The sequence below is a fragment of the Palaemon carinicauda genome, chromosome 4 (genome assembly GCF_036898095.1).
Source record: "Palaemon carinicauda isolate YSFRI2023 chromosome 4, ASM3689809v2, whole genome shotgun sequence".
NCBI classification, from domain to species: Eukaryota; Metazoa; Arthropoda; class Malacostraca; order Decapoda; family Palaemonidae; genus Palaemon; species Palaemon carinicauda.
Genome location: NC_090728.1, coordinates 48,190,272 through 48,197,771, shown reverse-complemented (window position 1 = coordinate 48,197,771; position 7,500 = coordinate 48,190,272). Strand labels below are relative to the sequence as shown.

Here is a 7,500-nt window from a genome sequence, read left to right as displayed (position 1 = left end):
ATCCTTCACTTTATCTCGCCATCTAATTCTCTGCCTCCCTCTTGATCTTCTCTCCTTAATAGGTTCCTCACAAGCCCTCCTTACTCACTCCCCACCATTCATCCTCAACACATGACCACACCATCTCAGTCGTGACGCTCTTATCACCAATGTAGTCTTTACTACGCCTGCCATTCTTCTTATTTCCTCATTTTCCAATCTTTCAAGCAGTGATATTCCCATAATCCATCTCAGCATTCTCATCTCTGTTCGCTTAAGCTATGCTTCTTCTTTTCGTCTTGGAGCTAACTGGTCATTTTATTGTGCTATAGATCTTGATTTTTAGCTTAATTTACATTCTCTTATCACATACCACTCCTGCTACCTCCCTCTACTTACCCCAAACTTCTTAAGCTATTCTAAATTTCAGCCTCACACGCTCCCTCCTGACATATATATATATATATTAGATCCCTCTCAAGTTCCTAAATTGTTCCACCTGTTTTATAAATTTCATGTATGGCTTTTCTGTCCTTACTTTCGTTACTGGTCACCATAACCTCAGTCTTGTCCACACTTACCCTCAAGCCATCTCTCTCTAGACTCGTGCCACTCTTAAACCCTTTCCTGTAAGACTACCCAATTTTCAGCAGCAATCACCAAATCATCTTCCACTGTCTTGGGGTAGAGTTTTCCGGCTTGAGGGTACACTTATGCACACTATTCTATGTTTCTTTATTTCCTTTCCTCCCCGGGCTATTTTCCCTGTCGTATCCATTTGCCTTATAGTATCCTTCTTTTCCAACTGGGGTTGTAATTTAGCTTAGCTAATAATAATAATAATAATAATAATAATAATAATAATAATAATAATAATATAGCAACTCCCACAACTCTTCCTTCCTCATATCTTCACTTAACACTTCCGTTGACCAGCACAAATAAAAACAAGCGTAGAACTGTCATTCTAGCCAACTTCTCTGGGACTTTCCTCTTCCTCAAGCACCAAAACTTCATTTCTCTTAGGATTCTATCATAAGCCTTCTCTAGATCTACAAAAAACACAAAAGAGCTACTGGTTTCCCTCTAGCCTCTTTTTCTGTAGCTGTCTTACTATAAAGATGACATCCACAGTTCCTCTCCCTTTCATGAACCCATACTGTTGTTTCCCAATCTTTACAATCTCTCATTCCCTCATCTAGTACCCTCTCAAAAACTTTTATACCATGCTCTATTAGTTTAATTCCCTTGTAGTTACCACATTCCATGGCATCACCTTTCTGCTTAAATAATGATACCATTAGACTCCCCTAGCAGTCTTTAGGCATTATTTCCTCTTCCCATGTCACTCTTAATAAATCCAGTATCCATTCTTCCCCATCTGCAGCTTGAATCTTGACCATTTCAATTTGAAACTGATAAATCAGGTACTTTACTATTTTTCATTTTATTCAATATATGCTTCACTTCTATATACCATATCTTCATCACTGGCCCCTCCACCCTTTGGGATTCTCCCAACTCCTCTCATTTCAAGTATGAAATAGTTATTCAAAATACTCTCTCCATCTCCTCTTAATATCTTCATCCCTAACACTTGATGAATTCCAGTTGGTTGGCCTAACAACTGGAAGTCATCAAGTCTTAGGGATGAAGATAAGAGGAGATGGAGAGAGTACTTGAAATGAGAGGAGCTTAGAGAATCCCAAAAGGGTGGAGGGGCCAGTGATGGAGATATGGCATACAGATGTGAAGCAGGTATTGAATAAAATGAAAAATAGTAAAGTACCTGATTTATCAGTTTTAAATTGAAATAGTCAAGATACAAGTTCCAAATGGGGAAGAATGGATACTGGACTTATTAAGAGTGACATGGAAAGAGGAAATAATGCCTGAAGACTGGTAGAGGATTCTAATGGTATCAATATTCAAGAAGAAAGGTCTTTGCCTTTTCCGCAAGTCTGAAGTTTTATAGATAACCTTTTCTCCTTCCCTTGTTCCTAGATTTTCATTCAATTGCTCTACCACCCTTGCAATAGCTATACCCACTTTCCTCTCTCTCCTCTGCGCTCTGTGCATGCCTTACTTTCCAATCCTTAAATGCCTTTGAGTTTCTTTTAGTTGTTTCTTGCACCTCTATATACCACCACAACTTTTCTCCTTTCGACAGACCATATCTGCTGGTTCTTCCCACAAGTTCTTATGTTTCCCCTACACATAGTTCTTTCATATCTGACCAGATATTTTCCACTCTGTAATCCTGTCAAATCTCTAAGTTCTCTCTCTCTCTCTCTCTCTCTCTCTCTCTCTCTCTCTCTCTCTCTCTCTCTCTCTCTCTCTCTCTCCTAAATTGCTCACCCATTTCTACTTTAAGGTCTTAAATCTCCTCTTTCTCTTCTTGGATTTTCTACCTATTATTTTTAAATCTATCACTACTATTCTATGTTGTTTAACACAAGCTTCCTCCAAAATAACTTTACAGTTCACATTTTTTTTTGTCAACTCCTCTAACCAGGATGTAATCTATTTGGCTTTCAATTCCTTCCCTTTCATAGATTATCAGGTGCTTATCCAACTTTTGAAGCCAGGTGTTCATACATGCAAATTTACAACTCTGAGCAATCTCTAATACTCTCCATCTCCATTTCTACTTCTAAACCCATGGCCTCCATTTACCTACTCATATCCATCTCTACTCTTCCCTACTCTGCCATTGATGTCTGCACTTATAATTAGCTTCTCCTCCTCTTTCACGGTTCTAATAGCTGCCCCACACTCTAGTCTAAATACAAACATGATGTGCCTGCTTAAATAACACCACACAGACTGGCATTCAACCCGAGCGTTGGACTTGCTCCAACCCTTCCGGCTATTCACTAAATAATAATAATAATAAATAATAATAATAAAAATAATAATAATAATAATAGTAATAATAATAACAATAATAATAATAATAATAATAATAATAATAATAAAAATACCAAAGAGTGATAACTGAATAATAATAATAATGATAATAATAATATTAATAACAAAAACCGGGGCTATTCACTCAATAATAATAATATTAATAATAATAATAATAATAATAATAATAATAATAATAATAATAATATCCAAGGCTAATCACTAAATAATAATAATAATAATAATAATAATAATAATAATAATAATAATAATAATAATAATAATAACCCCGGCTATTCACTCAATAATAATAATAAATAATAATAATAATAATAATAATAATAATAATAATAATAATAATAATAACGACCTAGGGCAATAAAACTTACGAAGAATTACATGATAAGAAGGAACGTTGGACAAGACAACTATACCCAAGACTCGACGAAGCCGGGCCGACCTGCTTGAGTGAAAGCTTACCAACACCCAAATTACAGTGCACCTGCCGATCTATGACCCCCCTACCCCCCCACCCCCACCACCACCCACAATATCCACCACGCACCGTCACGTAAATAGTTACTGTCACATGAAACCACACCATTGTCCTCATTCGCATTGACTGTTTAGAAATATTATTTTCAAGGTCCGGCGTCTTTATCATATATATATATATATATATATATATATATATATATATATATATATATATATATATATATATATCACAAATTTTAAGTAATTTGTATTTTTCCTAACATACTTACCGAGAACTATATATATATATATATATATATATATATATATATATATATATATATATATACAATATATAAATTTATATATTATATATAATATATATATACTATATAATATATATATACTATATAATATATATATACATATTATATATATGTATATATATATACATATATATATATTATATATGTATATATATGTATATATATACATATATATATATATATATATATATATATATATATATATTTATACAGTATATAAATTTATATATTATATATAATATACAGTATATATACTATATATATATATATATATATATATATATATATATATATATATATATATATATATATATACATATTATATATATACATATGTATATATATACATATACATATACATACATACAAATATACTGTATATATATATATATATATATATACATATATATATATATATATAGATATATATATATGTATGTATAACTAACACTCGTGATTTTAATCAATGTACACTATATATCAACCACAATGGCATTTAATACAGAATTCTACCTTTGGGAATGTATATCTACTTGAAATTCATTTATGATAAATGCTTCTAGCTGGGCAAGGATTCGAACCTATGGCCTGTGCCGAAACAATGCCGGAAGGGACGACTTTACCAATTGATAGCTCTATTGTAAGGTTCGAATCCTTACCCAGCCAGAAGCATCTATCATAAATGAATTTTTAGTGGATATACATTCGCAAATGTTGAATTCAGTATAAAATGGCATTTTGATTGATATTTACATATGTATGTATGTATGTATGTATGTATGTATACATTATATATATATATATATATATATATATATATATATATATGTATATATATAGATAGATAGATAGATACATTATATATATATATATATATATATATATATATATATATATATAAATATATATATATATATATATATATATATATATATATATATATATGAATCATAAATACATAAGTAGCTTACAGATTTCGTAATGCATGAAAATGCGTCTTTGATGCATGTTCCTACCAAGGATGTCCCAAATTAATTTTTTTCTCTCCTTAGCAAATTGAAATTGCAAGCCTTGAGGCGACAGTTGCCATGCAACGCAATATAGGCCAAATATCAGAAACCTCAAAATAGCCCATCAAAACACATTAAGAATCATCACTTTTTTATACGTGACAAAAATTACCTGAAAAAGACTCAATTTATTCTAATTAGAAATCACTCGGATATTATGCAGTTATAAAATAAACGAAAAAGAATGCAAAAATAACTGTTGTGGCGATCAATGGCAATGTCATATAATAAAATGGTCAAGTACACGCTCAAGGAAATTATCTGACCTTCAGATAATATATGTAAATAATATGTATAATTTTAAGATTATTATAATAACAGATATATAGACAATAGTGGAAATATTGTGAAATTATTGTGATAATATTGAATGTACTCATAAATATTTGCAAATAATTTATGTAATTTTAAGATCAGTATAATAACAGAAGAATGGACACTACTAATAATATTGTGAATTTATTGTGATATTGAATGTCCTCATAAATATTTGCAAATTTATATAATTTTAAGATCATTATAATAACAGATGAATAGACAATACTAGAAATATTGTGAATTTATTGTGATAATATTGAATGTCCTCATAAATATTTGAAAATAAATATAAATTTAAGATCGTTATAACAGATGAATAGACAATAGTGGAAATATTGTTAATTTATTGTGATAATATTTAATGTCCTCATACATATTTGCTAATTTATATAATTTTAAGATCATTATAATAACAGAAGAATGGACACTACTAATACTATTGTGAATTTATTGTGATATTGAATATCCTAATAAATATTTGCTAATTTATATAATTTTAAGATCATTATAATAACAGATGAATAGACAATACTGGAAATATTGTGAATTTATTGTGATATTGAATATCCTAATAAATATTTTCTAATTTATATAATTTTAAGATCATTATAATAACAGATGAATAGACAACACTGACAATATTGTGATAATATTGAATATCTTCATAAATATTTGCAAATCATTTATATAATTTTAAGATTAGTATAACATATGAACAGATAATAGTGAAAATATTGTGACTTTATTGTGTAAGTAAATGAAGTTTGAGTTTATTTTTTCATGAAGGAAATTATTACATTCATATCATACATCTTGATTGGAAGTAGGTAGGTAATAGTAATATATACACAATTGAATTAAATTGAATGTTAATTCATTAACCACTTACATTCAGACGGAACAAAAAAAATTCAAGGTAGATTCAACTGACTTGGGAAGAAAAGCACAATAGGCATATATATATATATATATATATATATATATATATATATATATATATATATATATATATATATATATATATATATATGTATGTATTATAGCCACGAAAGGAAAAATGAAAAAGACTTGATTGGAGTTAGCACTTTCATCCATTCAGGACATTAATTGCTGAGTTTGATAATGTCCTGAGTGGATGAAAGTACTAACTCCAATCAAGTCTTTTTCATTTTTCCTTTCGTGGCTATAATACATTTTATATTCATCACGTGTCAGCTTTCGTGATTTCTACACACACACACACACACACACACACATATATATATATATATATATATACATATATATATATATATATATATATATATATATATATAATATATAATATATATATACACATATATACATATATATAAATATATATACATACATATATATACATATATATATATATATATATATATATACATATATATATACATATATATAAATATATATATATACATATATATATATATATATATATATATATATATATATATATATATATATATATATGTCTATCTACTACCTACTTATCTATAAGTGCTTTTGAAATAAACTTCTGACATAGGTATTGACAGATACTGTAGATGATTAAAATTCAATATTTAATTAGGTACATTTTACCTACGGGTAGGAAATAACAGAAGATATTTGGTGTCCAGTCGACTAATAAGTTATATCCTTCTTGTCAAATTATACTAAATGGTCAGTTCCAGGTCTATATTGAGGCGAATAATAACTTTACATAGCTTTAGAGTGCAATGCTCCAGCTGTTACAAATTGTAGTATCTCTGTACTTCAGCCCAAAAGAAGGTTAACAACATAAAATAAATCTGACCAGATTGTAAGTGGTCTTCCTAATATGGAGGTTGAATCGGTGGAACTTCAGAAATACAGACTTTTTGTATATTATTTTTCTTTTTTAGTTGGACGGGTTGAATTAAATCTTGTTTGTAGTTTATAGATAGCTGATTAAATTCAAGGTTGTTATTTATCTTAAATTATTTCATAATTTCCATTCATTAATTATAAATAGTTTATTTGTTATTCCCTTTCCTCACTGGGCTACTTTCCCTGTTGGAGCCCTTGGGCTTCTAGCATTCTATTTTTCTACCAATAGTACTCAAGGTCATGGCTAGTAGTAGTAGTATTAAAATGTTTATATAGGTAAACAGGCTGACCTTTAACCAAGGTCATGGCTTGTAGTAGTAGTAGTAGTAGTAGTAGTAGTAGTAGTAGTAGTAGTAGTAGTAGTAGTAGTAGTAGTAAAACGTTTATACAGGTCAACTGGTTGACCTTTAACACTACCATGTCTAAGAATTGCCCAGAAGTAATTTTTGATATGTCCGAGATTACTGCCATTATTATAGCTTCTTTTTTTTTACAGACTCGTGTTATTTAACTGTTTGTGAACCTAAATGTATAGTCACGGTATT

The 7,500-nt window shown here is 29.2% G+C and overlaps 1 protein-coding gene across 2 annotated transcripts in view; it reads right to left on the bottom strand.

Moving 5' to 3' along the window:
- Positions 1–7,500, bottom strand: part of LOC137639924 (uncharacterized) — a 49,610-nt gene that overhangs the window by 41,060 nt on the left and 1,050 nt on the right. The gene's annotated exons all lie outside the window — the stretch shown is intronic.